At 45.8% G+C, this 15,272-nt stretch overlaps 1 long non-coding RNA gene across 1 annotated transcript; it reads left to right on the plus strand.

The window, feature by feature from the left end:
* The first annotated feature begins 216 nt into the window (after positions 1-216).
* On the plus strand, positions 217-2,355 carry LOC144024091 (uncharacterized). Its single transcript, XR_013284667.1, has 3 exons — positions 217-413; positions 651-708; positions 853-2,355. It is a non-coding gene; the product is annotated as an uncharacterized LOC144024091 (long non-coding RNA).
* The last annotated feature ends 12,917 nt before the right edge of the window (positions 2,356-15,272 follow it).

The raw sequence follows: 15,272 nt of genomic DNA on the forward strand, positions 1-15,272 counted from the left end.
ACCTATTAAGTCGGGGTCATGACCGTGAGGTCAAGTGTCTGTTATGTACTGATGTAACAAGTGTCTATTTTGAACTGATGTAACTAGCATCTAGTTTCAACTGGTTTTAGGCTATGTGATGTCAAGGGCTATGTGATGTCAGGAATCTTTAATCCTTTTACCTGGTCAACAGCCAATCAGATAATTCCATGTCAGTCCTGTTACCCACATGTCTAGTGTAACAGGTTACAGTGTTCTGTTAATTTCACCAAAAACACTCATCATAATTGTGATAAAATATTAATGTTTTTCTTTTGTTTTATTACTGGTGCATGATAGAACATGAGCAAGTGAACGCACTGTTGATGACGGTTGCGCGATGACGTCACTTTACGTGCGCGAGCCTCGTCACTCTCGCTCCGGATGTGGCCGAGGTAAGACGCACACGCTGCTCTCTCCTGCTAGTCGCGACGATGAATGTAATAAAAAACTTTGTGTTATATTAATTGGGTTGCATTATGTTATTGGGTCAGTTGCTAAGGATGTTTTGCGTGTTTACTAGCTGGTGTTGTGTTCGCTACGCAACACTTTTGAGCTGTGATCCGTCGATGAATGAAGCTAATGTTGCTAACGATTGGCGCCTTTTACTGAGATTCACTTTTGAGTTTTAGGAGAGCTTGCGAGGACATCGAAGCGTACACCATGCTCATTGTTGTTTCATGCACACAGGTATGATGTCAATTCTTTGTAAATTCAATTATTTATTTATTTATTTTTTATTTTTTTGACGCACTCTCGCTCCGGATTTGGCCGAGGAGAGCTTGCGAGGACGTCGAAGCGTACACCATGCTCATTGTTGTTTCATGCACGCAGGCCGCTGTGGAAAATAAATGCTCAGTGAGACCAACCCGACTCCATTTGTCAAAAACACAACACAACGCAGAGTAAAGGCAACCCACACGGGTTACACTGGTGCCGTGACTGTCCCGGAGCAGAGCTGTATTGATGCCACAAGCCGTTTGCAGCTGAAGATCAACGCCATCTTGGTCACCGGGGACGCTCGTTACAGTCAGCTAAACTATCCACATATATGTTACTTGATTGTTGTGCACTACATTAACACTGAACTTACACTTTTGTGATAGGATTTTTGTTTTCCTCCTTGCAATTTTGTACTGCTAACCATAGAAATGTCTGAATTTAAGGGGAATTCAGTGCCTGAGAGTGAAATGTTTTCAGGTATGGGGTTGGGCAGGGGTTGGTTCCGCAAGGGAGGTGCTCAGTCCCCTACGGTGGGTAGGTTAAGCGTCCCAGAGTTTAGTTCTACTCCTGTCCAATTGTCCCCATCTAACCAGCAAGGCGTTCAGCCTATCGGTAATGTTGAACTGAGTTCCCTTGTCACAGAGTTGGCTGATAAAATCGGACAGTCCATTGCAGCACATTTAAAAGTGGACAGGAGGGGGGATGCGTCTACATTGAATGATGAACCCAAGTTTGGTGTGAATTGACCTGATGTTAAGATTGTCATGCAACCGAATGTGAAAGAGCCACCTGTATTCAGGGGTGATTTTAGTGACAAGCTAACTGTTCGTGAGTGGGTGGAAATGGTAGAGTTGTATTTTGTGAAGTGTAACATGCCGACTTGCCAGCGCTCTCAAAAAATATTAGCTAAGCTGTCAAGTGAGCAGACACTCGAGGAGCCGTCTGGTGAAAATAGTCTTTTAAACCAGTGGATGCAGAGTCTGCTGTCACGTTTTGGATTGTTTTTAACCCGATGTAATGTGAGTACCTCATGTTATGTTTCTATTGTGCTCAGACGAAATGTTTGTGCAGACGATTTAAATGCTAATCGCGGCTAGCGACATAGCATGCGAACGCTAAAGCTAGCGGAGTTCTGTGCCTTTTTATATCGAGTATGAAGGTTTGAACTACATTTAAAATTAAAGAGACACTTTCTGATGCACAGCGGACCAAGGAAACTCTTTTTGGACCCTTTTTCTGCTGTGGATTGGAAGTCGTCTCGTGCCTTGTGGATTTGTGCTTAAGCTGGAGTCGGATGTCGGTCGTTACCGAGTGACGGGTTTCCATCGCTCATCACCCATCACGTGTCATTCGCTACCCTAGACCTGTGGATTTGTGAGTACTATCAAAACCGTGCACATGCCAATTTGTTTTTGCTTGCTTTGCAAGTGAAGGGGCCAGTTTTTTATGTTTGTAAGGTCACACCGCACCCGAGCAACATCAGGCCTGCAACTATAACTGGACTATATATTTTTTGCTGGGACACATTCGCATTTAACATTTGACACACACAACCTTTTTTTCCCCATTTAATTGTCTTTTTATTATTTTTGTTTACTAAAATGGTTCATACTGTTTGCAACTGAATTTACTGTGTTTGTGTATTTCTTTTAAATGGTATATTGATCTACACAATATTCCCCAGTACTTTAATTATTATTCTTAGTGGGTAAAAGAGGTAAATTAATAATATTTTTCCTGCTAAGTGGAGGCACCGCCAAATTCTAATTTAGGCCAAATTCTAAATTACGCCAAACTTAAGATATTTCTATTCTTGTATCTCCTGTTTACTAAGTAAATTGAATTAGTTGTTAAAGTACCCAGGACCCCGCTCATAGTACTACAACCCCATTAACAAGTGTTAATTCCATAGATACATGAGACGGGTGTTACACAAGTTTCTCAGAGGCAGGCAGTCAGCCATGCACAGTCGTTTGAGCCACAACCTATGGCGTCATTGCAACCACAGACATCAGTGCCCATCACTGCTCCTTCTCAGCTGTCCGCCACAGCAGCTCCATTCATTCCGTCTTTGTCCACTGAGAATTCCCTGCAGACGTCTCAGCCACCTCACCCAGTTTCTGTGGCTGGCCCCCAGTTGCACCTCCCACCAGTGCCTGCCTCGGCTGCCCAGTCTTGTCTTGAACCTTCTTGTGGTCCCTCATCATCAAGCCCATTAGCAGCTGGTGATGTTCAGGGCATGCGTGCACTGATAGGGCTTTTGGATCGCTTGATGGCACATCAAAACACACAAGCTGCTTCTCCCATGCCCTTCCCATCTCTGCCGCTTGCTTCAGGACAATTTCGTCCGAAAAAGTGTCGAGTGTGTGGTCAGTCCGGACATTCCACACTTATGCATTGTCGAAAGGAGAATTTGTGCCTGGCATGCTTTTCACCTGGACATTGGAAGAAGGATTGTGTAACACATGGACAAGGCGCAGCCAGCCAGCCTGCTAGCAACCAAAGTCGTCGGCCGGGAAACGAATGTGCCCACGTTTGGAGAGGGGCTGCGTGGGTGGTGTACGTGACACCCTCTGTGAAGATGAGTCAGATCTTGAACTTCTCTATATTAACACATGTTCATTGGTGCCTCATGAATGCCAAGTTATTGTTCGTTCAGGGTTCAGCTGAGGTGCCAGCTTTCAGTGAGCTATTCTATGCCCAGGTTGGAGTGAATGACATGGTGAAACTGAAGGGCATGATTGACTCTGGATCTATGGCTTGCACCTTGAGTGAGGAGGCTGAAGTTTTGCTCGAGGAGGCTGGCGCTTTGGTTGGTGAACCCCAGTCAGCTGAATTGTGCTCGTTGGTTGCGGGGGGAGGCAGACTCGACCAAAGTGTATGCGCGACCTGACTTTGTGCATTTATGGAGTCAAATGTTCTGTCCCAGAGCTGGGCAACGCGACAAACTTATCATTGGCTCAAATATCCTCAAGTTTTTGATGCGTTTGATGAAAAGTGATGAAGACTACTGGAGGCTTGTGTCTAAGAGCTGCAAGCATTCCCCAAATGACTTTGAACAGTTTTTGGACATGATGTCATGCACCACCAGATGGAGAGGCGATGATGTTCCGGACATGATCGGTACTGTCAAGCTGCCACGGGCTGTTACACTTCTGCCTCGAAGCGAACACTTGGTGTGGGGCAAGCTTCCATGTTATGTCCCGATGTCTCCTGGCATTACAGTCATTGTGGAGCCTTGCCTGTCCCAGTCCAGACCGAGGGACGTTCTCATTGGTCGTGTCGTCACACCCATGTGGGGTGACCGATGGGTCCCGTTAAAAATCACCAATTTATCAGCAAACCCAGTCACACTGAAACGTAACTCAAAGGTGGCCGATGTTTCACCTTGTATAGCTGTGGAAGACTTTGACTTTCTTTTTCTACCAGAGCTTCATCCCTGGATGTTCGGCCATAGCCAAGCCAATTTTCTCCCTGACGGCTGGCCAGAAGAGGAGGGGTCGGGCTCTTTATCGTGCTGGAGCTTTTAGAAAGTTGACTGCTGCTGATTGGACCCCCACATGTCAAGAAGCATTTCGCAGGCTTAAACATGAGTTGGTGAACTGTGCTGTGCTAGCCCACTCTGACTTTTCAAAGCCCTTCATTCTCTCTGTTGATGCCTCTTTGGATGGGTTGGGGGCTGTGGTTTCCCAACTGCCTGCTGGGGAAGATAAGGCTCGCCCCATCGCCTTTGCTAGCAAGACTCTTAGCAAATCACAACAAAAATATCCAGCTCACCGGTTAGAGTTCATGGCTCTAAAGTGGAGCGTCACGGAGAAATTCAGCCACTGGTTGAAAGGGCACGATTTCACCGTTTGGACGGATAATAACCCGTTGACTCACATTCTGACTAAGCCCAAACTGGATGCATATGAGTTGCATTGGGTGGCCACATTGTCATCCTATTCTTTTGATTTGAAGTACATCCCTGGCCCGAAGAATGTTGTGGCTGATCCCTTGAGTTGTAGCCCCTTCACCTCCACTGTCAGTCGACGGCTTATTGAGGAACCTTACAACAGTCTGGTGCAGGAAGCGGAGAGTGCAGAGGTGGTTGGAATTCAGGATGTCCTCAGACTTGGTGCTCTTCATCTTCGAGTGGCTCAGCAGAGTCGCAGCAGATGGTGTCAGGTGGCTGTGGGTCAGCTGAAGTGGAGGCTGCCTTCATGTGTCACAACGACTGGGAGAGGAACTCAGGGTCACAGGGCTGCTCATCATGTCCAACAGTTACAACCTCAGGGACAAGACTCTTTGCCTCCACTGACTTCCCATGAGTTGGCGGACTACCAGCTTCCAGACCCCACTATTGCTGGTGTGTTACCATTTGTGGTGCGCAAGAAACGTCCCTCCAGACGAGAGAGGTCCGGTATGGATGTTCGTTTGCTGACTTTGTTGAAACAATGGGAGCGATTTAGGATTCGAGATGGGATCCTGTACAGAGAGTCAAGGGACCCTGTGAGTAAAGTGAAGATGTTTCAGTTGGTTTTATCAGCCAGTTTGAGAAGCGACGCTTTGGAGGGCGTTCATGACCTGGCAGGACACCAAGGTCACTCTACACTTGGCTCGGCAGCGTTTTTTTCTGGGGTGGTATGGGTCGTGACGTGAAGGAGTATGTCAGGTGTTGTGACAGGTGTGTGCTTGCAAAAACACCAGAACCAGCTGCACGAGCCCCTTTGGAGAGTATTAAGACCTCAGCTCCAATGGAACTGGTGTGCATCGACTTTTGGTCAGCGGAAGACAAGAATAAGAAGTCTGTCGATGTGCTTGTGGTCACTGATCACAAGCAAAGTTGGCCCTCGCCTTCCCTTGTAGAGACCAGACCGCTAAACAAGTTGCCAGGAAGTTGTGGGACTGTGTTTTGTGTCTATGGGTTCCCTCAACGGATTCATTCAGACCAGGGCCAAATTTCGAAAGTGAGCTGTTATCTGAACTCCTGCAGCTCTCTGGTGTGGCCAAGTCCCGTACAACTGCTTATCACCCTATGGGAAATGGCGGAAATGGCTGCGACTGATGTGAAATCTATCACAGGTTAGTAGTGCACATGGAGCTATCGCGAGATGCTGTGACTATCGCGAGACTGGTAGCGAGATTGGGAAAATCTAACATGGCGGCGCCCTGCTGCTAAAATAGAATTAGCTTTATATTTCTAATTAAACCCGAATTTAATGATTAGATAAATTCGATTTTTTTCTTTTCTAAGAAAGATCTGAAATATTATCCAGTGTGGACGACCTCGAACGCTTTATTGACGATTATTTTTATAGCTGCGCGATGGATGATCTGGTGGCTAGTCGTGATAATCCTTCGAAAAAAAGGAAAAATGACTCGTCAACAGATACGGATGATTTAGTAACCGCTGACGTATCAGTGAGTATGCTGGATTCTAGGGGTGTGAATTGCCTCGTACCTGACGATTCGATTCGTATCACGATTCACAGGTCACGATTCGATTCGATACCGATTAATCCCGATACGAATTTATAAGTCGATTGTTGCGATTTTTTTTCATTCAAATTTAGAAAATACTAATCAGTAAGCTTGTAGAGTGTAAGATTTATATGAAAATGTATTATTTATTTATCTGAAATTTCAGTCTTATAGAGGTTGTAATCTGTTTCATGTTTAAACAGCATTAAAATAAAATATTAAGGCTTAATGTTCCGTTCATATAACATTCTTCCATGCTTAAGGTGTGAATCCTAAAAAAAAAAAAAAAAAAAAAAAATCGATTTTGCCTATTATTGAATCGATTCGAGAATCGCGCGATGTAGTATCGCGATATATCGCCGAATCGATTTTTTTTAACACCCCTACTGGATTCCATAAATAAAAAACTTGACGTCCTCTGTCTTATCCGCGAGGACGTCAAAGAATTAAAGGTAAGTTTGGAATTCGTTAGCCAACAGGTAAGCGATCTCCAACGAGATAATTCCGAGCTACGCTCCTCTCTCGTAGCTGTCACAGCCGAGTTGGAGACGATTAAAAAGGAGAATAAAATGCTAAAGGAAACGGTCTTAGATGTTCAATCCCGTAGTATGCGGGAAAATCTAATATTTTCAGGTATATCCGAAAATACCCCAGATAATCCAGAGAGCGAGATAAAAAAAATTATGACATTATCGCTAAAGATCCCTCAGGAGACGGTAAATAATATCTCTTTTCACCGTGTACACCGGCTCGTAGCTCGTAAGAGCAATAAGCCCCGTCCTATTATTGCTAAGTTCGAACATTTTAAACATAAAGAATTGGTAAAAAGTAAAGGACGGGAGCTCAAAGGGACATCTTTCGGGATGAATGATCAATTCCCAAGAGAGATAAACGAGCGGCGAAAAGTACTGTTTCCTATAATGAAACAAAATAGACAGGAGGGTAAACGGACTTCGATGGTAGTTGATAAATTATATATCGACGGCCAGCTATTCCGAAACCCAACCTCGACCCCTTGGCTGTTCTAACTGATAATTGGTAGAGCCGAGTATTGTGTGATTATTTGACGTATGTATATGTATGTGTATGTATATGTGTATATATGTATATGTATGCATATGCATATATATGTGTATGTATATGTATCTATATGTATGGATAATGGGTTATGAAACTGAGAATATGAATTTATATCATGTATAGGCTATATAATAATAATAATAATAATAATAATAATAATAGTAATAATAAAAAATATATTCTTAAAAAAATAAAAATAAATAATAATAATAAAAATAATAATCTCGCTTAGGTCACTATTTACTGGTGTATTGTTATGTTGAATCCCCCACAGATTTCCTTCACACTCACTTCCCCCCTCGTTTCTTCACTATTATACTTATCGACTTGTTATCTCTCTCTTTATATAAATTATATAAATTGCATAATTACTCTTTTGCTATCCTACAATATGTTAATATTAATAAGCAGCTCATATAGATGTATACATAAGACTGAGTCTATATTGCTTGTATGCAGAAATTAGTTCTGGTCTCCTGGAATGTGTGTGGCGCTCGCTCCCAGGCAAAAAGAATAAAAATTTTAGACCATCTCTCAAAATTTAAGGCAGATATTTGTCTCCTACAAGAAACCCACCTACAAAAATCAGAAGAAAAATTATTTATAGATAGAAATTTTAGTCAAGTTTACTCTGCCTCCTATAATAGTAGACAAAGAGGTGTCTCTATACTTATACATAATAATTTATTCTTTACTCTAAATAATATAGTAATAGATTTAGAGGGCCGATATATTATTATTCAGGTAACTATATTTAATAAAGTGTCACGCCGCCACCGGCGTGACGGCCCATGCTTTTATTTTGTGTCCATGTTTCCTGTCTTGTTTTGAAAATCCTAACTCTCCTCTCACCCCAGGTCACTTGCCCTTCCTGCCGCTCCCTAATTACCGGTCCCCGCCCATGATTACCACCACCTGCCACCAATCAAGACTGACAATAAAAGCCACCTGCACTTTCCCCTCAGTGCCGAAGTGTCACACACCGTCAGTGCATGGAAGCGTCCACAGTCCTCGAGTCCTTGTTCCCGGTACCTTATTGTCTTGCCTTGTTTTTGTGCCTTGTCTTGTTTTTGTGCCTTGTCCTCCCCAGCGGAGCGCCTTTTGTTGTCCCCTATACCCTTTGCCTGTTTTTTCCTCCCCAGTGGAGCGTTTTTTTGTTCTCCACCTTTTTGCTTCCCCGTTCTCCTCTCAGCTTGAGAGGAGACGCTGGTTGGCCGGAAATAAACCTGCTGCCTTGGTGGCTTACCTTATCCTGCGTCTGGGTCCTACCTCTTCACGTCGTGACAGTACACTTCGGCCAGCATGGACCCAGCAGGAATGTCCAAATTGGAGCCCTGGCAGAGGCTTGAAGCCAACGCCCGAGCCATTGCCGAGCTAAAAGAATTACTGGCATTGGTCCGTGGCGAGTGGAGTGATGGGTCGGACTGGCCTCAGGACCCTGAACCTTGTCTGCTGCAGCCTCTCGCCCCTGAACCTCGTCTGCTGCAGCCTCTCGCCCCTGAACCTCATCTGCTGCAGCTTCTCGCCCCTGAACCTCGTCTGCTGCAGCCTCTCGCCCCTGAACCTCGTCTGCTGCAGCCTCTCGCCCCTGAACCTCGTCTGCTGCAGCCTCTCGCCCCTGAACCTCGTCTGCTGCAGCCTCTCGCCCCTGAACCTCGTCTGCTGCAGCCTCTCGCTCCGGAACCTCGTCTGCTGCAGCCTCTCGCTCCGGAACCTCGTCTGCTGCAGCCTCTCGCCCCTGAACGTCGTCTGCTGCAGCCTCTCGCCCCTGAACCTCGTCTGCTGCAGCCTCTCGCCCCTGAACCTTGTCTGCTGCCGCCGCAGCCCCTGGCCGCTTCGCCTGGGCCGCTGCCGCCGCAGCCCCTGGCCGCTTCACCTGGGCCGCTGCCGCCGCAGCCCCTGGCCGCTTCGCCTGGGCCGCTGCCGCCGCAGCCCCTGGCCGCTTTGCCCGGGCCGCCGCCGCAGCCCCTGGCCGCTTCGCCTGGGCCGCCACCTCCTGTTCCTCGTCAGGCGGCGCATGGATTGCGGCCGCCACCTCCTGTTCCTCGTCAGGCGGCGCATGGATTGCGGCCGCCACCTCCTGTTCCTCGTCAGGCGCCGCATGGATTGCGGCCGCCACCTCCTGTTCCTCGTCAGGCGCCGCATGGATTGCGGCCGCCACCTCCTGTTCCTCGTCCGGCGCCGCATGGGGTGCGGCCGCCACCGCCTGTTTCTCGTCCGGCGGAGCATGGATTGCGGCCGCCACCTCCGGTTCCTCGACCGGCGGCGCCTGGCCAGCGGCCGCCTTCTCTTGCACCAGTTCCGGCGGCGCCCGGCCAGCGGCCGCCATCGCCTGCACCAGTTCCGGCGGCGCCCGGCCAGCGGCCGCCATCGCCTGCTCCAGTTCCGGCGGCGCCCGGCCAGCGGCCGCCATCGCCTGCACCAGTTCCGGCGGCGCCCGGCCAGCGGCCGCCATCGCCTGCACCAGTTCCGGCGGCGCCCGGCCAGCGGCCGCCATCGCCTGCACCAGCTCCGGCGGCGCCCGGCCAGCGGCCGCCTCCTGCTCCTCATCTGGCGGCGAACACCCTGCCGCCACCTCTGCTCCTCGTCGGGCGTCGAGGACGCCCTCCTGAACTGCCTTTTGTCTGGGACGGATGGGTGGGCCGTGTTCCCACCTCCGTGCCCCCTTCCGCCCGCCCTTGTTTTTGGGACTTTTTGATGTTGAAGGGCCGTCAGGAGCCGGCCCTTGAGGGGGGGGTACTGTCACGCCGCCACCGGCGTGACGGCCCATGCTTTTATTTTGTGTCCATGTTTCCTGTCTTGTTTTGAAAATCCTAACTCTCCTCTCACCCCAGGTCACTTGCCCTTCCTGCCGCTCCCTAATTACCGGTCCCCGCCCATGATTACCACCACCTGCCACCAATCAAGACTGACAATAAAAGCCACCTGCACTTTCCCCTCAGTGCCGAAGTGTCACACACCGTCAGTGCATGGAAGCGTCCACAGTCCTCGAGTCCTTGTTCCCGGTACCTTATTGTCTTGCCTTGTTTTTGTGCCTTGTCTTGTTTTTGTGCCTTGTCCTCCCCAGCGGAGCGCCTTTTGTTGTCCCCTATACCCTTTGCCTGTTTTTTCCTCCCCAGTGGAGCGTTTTTTTGTTCTCCACCTTTTTGCTTCCCCGTTCTCCTCTCAGCTTGAGAGGAGACGCTGGTTGGCCGGAAATAAACCTGCTGCCTTGGTGGCTTACCTTATCCTGCGTCTGGGTCCTACCTCTTCACGTCGTGACATAAAGTATATACAATTGGTAATTTATATGCCCCAAATAATGATGACCCGGATTTTTTCCATGAATTTTTCTCTCGGTTACTCGATTTAGCAACAAATTCTACTATTATTATTGGAGGTGATTTTAACACGGTCTTAAACCCATTAATAGATCGTTCTAATAATACGATATATACAAGGCGATTACGATCCACTAAAGTAATAGATGAATATATGGAGGATTTTGGCCTCAGCGATGGCTGGACACTTCAAAACCCAACTAAGAAGGAATTTACTTTCTTCTCTGCGGTGCACCGATCATTCTCAAGAATTGATTTTTTCCTTACAAATAATTCTATTGTTGATAAAACTGCTATAAAAATACATTCTATAATTATAAGTGATCATGCACCAGTCTCCCTCACTCTACAAATTGACTCTACCTTTAAACTACCCCCGATATGGCGTTTTAACATCTCACTACTGAAAGACGTAGAGTTTGATAAAATTATTACAAGGGAATGGGCAGATTTTTTGGAAATAAATGACTCTCCAAATATATCTCCATCTCTTCTCTGGGAAGCAGGGAAAGCGGTAATTAGAGGGAAAATTATATCATATTCAACTTATAAAAAGAAACAGGATCAAAAATTATAAAAATACCTGGAAGATAAAATTAAACAACTAACGGATGAATATGTAATAAACCCAAATAATCAAATATGGACGGAACTACAGAATATAAAAATACAGTTAGATAACATGTTATCTAAAAAGACAGAGTTTATAATACAACAGTTGAGATATAATAGTTTTGAACATAATAATAAATCAGGTAAATTTCTGGCAAATCAACTTCAACGGAATCGGGAAAAATCTCTTATAACGGCTATTAAAGATATAAATGGTGAATGCACACAATCACCAGAAGAAATTAACTATATTTTTTATAACTATTATCGAAATCTATACTCAGAAATTAATAGACCTAACCCTGAACATATTGAGGTATTCCTAAATAGCTTAAATATACCTCAGTTATCTACTGAACATAAAGATATTCTAGATGCCCCGCTTACTATAGATGAGTTGTATCGTGCTTTAGACAGTATGCCTAATGGCAGAGCACCTGGTCCAGACGGCTATCCGGCTATATTTTTTAAACATTTCTGGTTAATGTTTGCTCCATTATTTCTAAGAATAGTAACTGAAATTAAAAGTAAGGGTGATATACGTCAAGATATGAATATAGCAGCAATTAAACTTTTATTAAAGCCAGAAAAAGACCCCACCCTCCCGTCAAGTTACCGACCGATATCACTAATTAATAGCGATATTAAAATTATCGCTAAGGCCTTGGCATCTAGACTAGAGACAGTAATCTCGATAATTATTCATAGCGATCAAACAGGTTTTATTAAAGGTCGTCATTCTACTAATAATATTAGGAGGCTCTTTAACTTGATTAGTATGTCACAGCGGTATGATAAAAAGGCAGTTGTTATTTCGCTGGATGCAGAAAAAGCCTTCGATAAAGTTAACTGGTCCTTCCTCTTTGCTGTCTTAAATAAATTCGGCTTCGGGGAGTCATTCATTCAATGGGTCTCAATATTATATGATTCTCCTAAAGCTACAGTTACTACTAATGGGATTACATCACAGAGTTTTACTCTACAAAGGGGTACAAGACAAGGGTGCCCAATGTCTCCTTTATTATTTGCTATATTTATTGAACCGCTTGCATTAGCTATACGTCAGGATAGACGGATCCAAGGAATCCACTCCGGGATAATAGAACATAAAATTAATCTATATGCCGATGATATATTACTCTATTTAGAAGAACCTGCTATCTCGTTAGGAGAAGCATTTAACTTAATAACTAAATTCTCTCACTTATCAGATTACTCTATTAACTGGACAAAATCAACATTATTACCTATTACAGAAAATTCATGGAACCCTACAAGTCAGGATCCACACTACTCCTTTCCTACAGGTAATTTAAAATACTTAGGTGTTAAAATTTCACCTAAGTTAACTGAATTAACTTCTTTAAATTTTTTACCATTATTGGATAGCATCCGTAGTGACCTGGAGCGCTGGAATAATCTTCCTATCTCTTTAATAGGACGGATAGCTACTATAAAAATGAAAGTTTTACCAAAGATAAATTATTTATTTTCAATGATTCAATTTAAACCTACGTCTAACTGGTTCCAATCGCTGGACTCTGCTATCATAAAATTCTATTGGAATAAAAAAAAAAGCCAAAATTAGTCTATCTACTCTTCAGGAAAGTAAATCTAAAGGAGGTTTAGAGGCACCAAACTTTATGTACTATTATATAGCTAATCAACTACAATATCTTGTGCTATGGACACAACCCAACAGAGATACTAACTGTTGGTTGGAATTGGAGCAGAAGGATTGTAATAATCTTAGACTGTTAGATTTACTCTTTATTACAAAATCAATAAAACGACATAATTGTTTTAAAAACCCAATGATAGCCGCCACCCTGACTGCCTGGTGGAAGGCATTAGAAATGACAAACTCCCAATTGGCGCCCTGTGGGCTCTCTCCCATTTGGCATAACCCCGACTTTCAACTTAATAATCAGTTGTTCCATTTACGCTTATGGGAGCAGAAAGGAATTACACACCTTCATCATCTTTTCTCAGATAATAAGTTTAAATCATATACAAACTTGGTCAAAAATATGAAATAAAAAACGGAAATTTCTTACATTATCTGCAAGTTAAAAATATGGTTAAGAAACAAATCCCAACACTTCAGGATACTCTCCAACTGCCTGTCTTAGTTAAAGATATTATAAAGCTTTCTCCAACAACAATAAAGAAAATATCAAATATAATCATATAAGTTATTTTTATACACAAATAAAACGTATTTACCGACTTTAAAATGGGAAAAAAGACTTGTCTATAGTTCCGGAACCAGACTTTTGGACCCAAATCTGTGAAAATGTATTTAAAATGACCAAACAGACAAATTTGCAACTTATCCAATATAAGATACTTCATAGAACATATATATATGATGAAAAAAATGGGACTCTCTGACTCCGACATTTGTCTCCAGTGCTCACAAAACACTGCCGATACTTATCTTCATGCTTTATGGTCATGTACTCCAGTGCTGTATTTCTGGACTAAAATCTTGGAAAAGCTCGCTGATATATTAAACTGTAGGCTTCCTTTATCTCCAAGATTGTGTTTACGAGGTGACTTAACAATAACTGAGCTACCATGTAAACAATCTCAATCTATACTTATAGCCCTTACTATTGCTAAAAAAATAATCCTTGTCAATTGGAAAAATAAACAATCTCTAAATATCAACCACTGGTTAAACTTACTAATAAATTATATCTCAATGGAAAAAATCTCTGCCTTAAATAAAAATCAAGTACACCCGCCGGGTTGGGTGAGGCCCCGCTGGTCGCTCCTCTTACTCACTTGACTAGTTTTGCACTATACACTTTGTAAATATACACATAGGGCACACAACACATTTCTTGGTGGGGTGGGGAAGGGTGGTAACACCGTCTTCACCCTTCAACTCCCCTCCAATTTTAATGCACTTCATGTCCAAGGGGAGGGGCGAGTTGGGGCGGGGAGCCATCAGGGGGGATGGACTGCAGTGCCTGGCAGCTCTGTGGTCCCCCCCATCTGTGTCCCTGCCCCACCACTTTGTCCCTCCATTTCCTTTTTTAATGCACCACACATATACATATTCATTTTTTGGGGGGGATGCGGGTGTATCGGAGTAGGGGAAATTTTTTCCCTCTGCTCCGACTCACCTGCTCCCAATTTTAATGCACCACACGCACACACTTGTATATACACTGGGTGGGGCCACATTCACGGTGTAAGGGTAGAGCTCGCCAGTCGGCGAGCTGGCGGACTCGGTAACAGGGTTAGGTGTCACTAGTACGCTGGCGTGACGACCGGGGCCTCTTCCCACCGGGCTCGGTGTTCTGGTGTTCCGCCTCTCCCCCGGTGCTTCCTCCTCTGCTTCCCCCCTCCCGCCGCTGTGTTCCGTTCGCACGGCTGGAGGTGGGGTGGGCACGTCTTCCCTCTCTGCGCTGCTGCCCGGTGCCGGTTTCCGGGGGTGGGGGGGGCGGCTTGTTTGGGGGGGGTGGAGGTATGGGTGGGTGGGGGGTTGGGTGTTGGGGGTCGGGGTGTGTTCGGGGGTTTGGGGGCCGGGGGTGGCGGGGCCTGGGTCGTGGCGGGTGGCGGGTTTGGGTGGGGTGCGGGGGGGTCGTGGGGGGATGGGTGTTGGGGCGCTGTGGGGACTCGCCGGGCCTCGTTCTGCGGCCTTGGGCCCGGGGGTGTGGGCCGGGGCTGGGGCGGGGGTGTTCCGGGCGTCTGGGTCGGCTCGCCGACCGGTGTCCGCTCGTGTGGCGTGGGGGTGGCCTTGGTGCTGCCGCGGCCTGGGGATTCCGGGGGGCGGTGCTCGCTTTGCTGGACCGCGGTTGACGGCTTCTTTCTTTGGTGGTGGTCCTTATGCATGCCAGATCCATCGCACCAGCATCTACTGAAACTCAAACAGAATTTGCCTCTCCCTCCCACAGCCCCTTGAATCAGTGGGTGCTGGTGTCTGTGGATCTCACTTTGCTTTATCTATCCTTCCCTCCTTCCTCTCTTTAGTTTTTCCACTGGTCACTTGAGATCTCAATTTATTGGAAGTTTGAGGTTTCTGGGGTTGGCATAAGACTCTGG

Source organism: Festucalex cinctus, chromosome 8 (assembly GCF_051991245.1).
Source record: "Festucalex cinctus isolate MCC-2025b chromosome 8, RoL_Fcin_1.0, whole genome shotgun sequence".
In the NCBI taxonomy this organism is placed as follows: Eukaryota; Metazoa; Chordata; class Actinopteri; order Syngnathiformes; family Syngnathidae; genus Festucalex; species Festucalex cinctus.